The sequence below is a fragment of the Lepisma saccharinum genome, unplaced genomic scaffold (assembly GCF_977018435.1).
Source record: "Lepisma saccharinum unplaced genomic scaffold, izLepSacc3.1 HAP1_SCAFFOLD_416, whole genome shotgun sequence".
Taxonomy (NCBI): domain Eukaryota; kingdom Metazoa; phylum Arthropoda; class Insecta; order Zygentoma; family Lepismatidae; genus Lepisma; species Lepisma saccharinum.
Window position 1 is genome coordinate 126,406 of NW_028143117.1, and position 2,385 is coordinate 128,790.

The following is a 2,385-nucleotide window of genomic DNA, read 5'->3' on the forward strand; positions in this document are numbered from 1 at the left end:
CTCTTAAATATTTATATGTCATAAATATATGTTCTTACACAGGATGTTGCAATCAATGTGCCCCGGGTTTTATATCAGGTGGAGGCTCATTGCACAGTTGTTCAGATTCCTGTTTAGACTGTAGATCAATTCACGATTAGCCTATCTGTGCATAAAGTAGACTTAAAACAACAACAACACACACACATACCATCATACACACATACACACAAAGACAATGAATGCTCTTTGTTTGTGCTCTTCACTGCGGACCTAAGATATAAGTCGGATTTTCAAATGATACAACCACAGATATTATCCTATATTCAATGTTTGAAACTACCTACTTCAGACTTTACATGGCATGTTTATGCATCCGGAAATACTGGACGTAAATCGCATAAATATCAACAGAAATATCCAAGAAAAGTAGATTAGCATTCCTGTCCTAAGCCGTTACCTTTCCGAAAAAGATTTTGCATAGAAGTAAGTTTGAACCCACGACCTTCCATTCTGCAAGCAAACACGATCTCCCTACACCAAAAGCTTCACGTCATTATATGCACTCGGTTCGAGGGATGAAGACATACACATTTCTATTGTGGTGTAGTGTAGTGTGAAGTGGATAGTATTAGGTGTTTGCTGAAGTCTTTAGGATAGCTGAGGAATGTTTGTAGGATTAAACATAATGTCTAAGGCTCGGAAGTTGATGATCTAAAAAAAATATAAAAATGACCTTAAAAATGGCCTAAAAATGGTAAAAAATATTATAAAATAATTTTCCCTGTAAAAATGAAAGATTGATATTTTTTCATAAATTACAAGACAGTAAGTAGTCTAATAAGTCGATGTAGCCAGTCGTTTGCTTGTTGAAACTACTGAAGCAAAGGGAAAAAGGGCAACTAAGTGATAATGTCGTTTTCTTTGTTTACTTCGAGGTTACATAAAATATACCTCAAGGTTTTTCTTTATAAATCATTCATCTCCTTTCCGCTGGAGGCGCAAAGTGGTTCGGATTCTACTTTAAACTGTAGGTCGAGTCCTGATTAGCCTTACTCTGCATAAAGTGGACTTTAACACCAAATCAACCAATTCATCTCCTTACAGAGTGGGCCTTCCTTCTACGATATTGAAGTCGGCCAGCATCCGAAAATACAGTTCTGCTTCGCGTATACCAGAGTATAATTTCATTTAATATTGTGACTAATTTTACTTTAAAACGACAGGTTAAAGATAATAGTGTCCAGCAAGAGAACCTCAAAGTAGTCTTCACAAAAAGTATTTTAATCTACTGCCAGGCATTTCAGTTAAGAATAATGATGTTCTTTTCCATTGACTGTATTTCCGATTCATGGTGAATTTGCTAAAACGACCATGTCAAGAAATTTAAATATATGCTTTTAAAATGCACGAAAAAACAGGGGAGGTGAAAATGAACCTCAAAAATAAATAAAAATGCAACAAAAACTGTTTAAAATACTGTCAAATAAACTAAAAGCCAAAAAAATGTTAAATAGAAAGTGTTTTCAGGCTCTAACTGAAGGGAAACTGACATGATATAAGATTTAGCACTGTTTTTAAGGGTCAGATAAAAAGTTGATTTTTCATCAACTTCCGGAACCTAATTGCTAATTATGGCCATTGGAAAAGTTGCAGGGAAGGAGGCGGCTTGCTTAATTTTTTCCCATGTAACCACTTTATAAAATAGAAAAAAATCAGCTCCTTATTTCGAAAATGAATTGCAGTTTTCCACCATGAAAATATGTTTTTCATAGTTTGAAGTTTGTTGGGATGCACTTGCAAGGTATCCCTTTGCTTAAATTTCACACATAATTTATATTTCATATGTTTAATATCCCTTTCCTCTCTTCTTTCCTACAGTCTTTGGAAAAAAGCTGAAGTTTCTTGGCAACCGGGATCTGGTTCAAATGACTCCTTTTCGCTCTCCTGTTCCTACTTTAAACAAACAACACAATACTTCGTAACTAAACGATTGCTTGTTCAAAACACGGAATTTACACATAATTTAAAAAAAAATTCAAAAGAAAATAGCAATGTTCATCATTTTTCCCTTTCAGCGTTTCTCGATTTTTTCTCAATTCGTTTCCTCATAAAAATTGCCATGAGGAAATTATAGACATGACATTATGTGTGAATTGGCTTCTTCAAACTGGTAGCAAATTTTAACATGAGCTACCTGGAGAAGAGGTGCTTCATTCTCACGAGGGAAGTCGTAGGTTGGATTCTCCACCATGGCAGATTTTTTTTAAGGAACATATCGTTGGGTGTAAAGTTTATCCACCGTGCTAAGAAGTTAACATTGGTCTCTGTATTTCACAAGGTGAAAGAAAATAGTAAGAGGAACTCATTTCGATGATAGGAGGAAGTCACATGCCACGTGGAGTG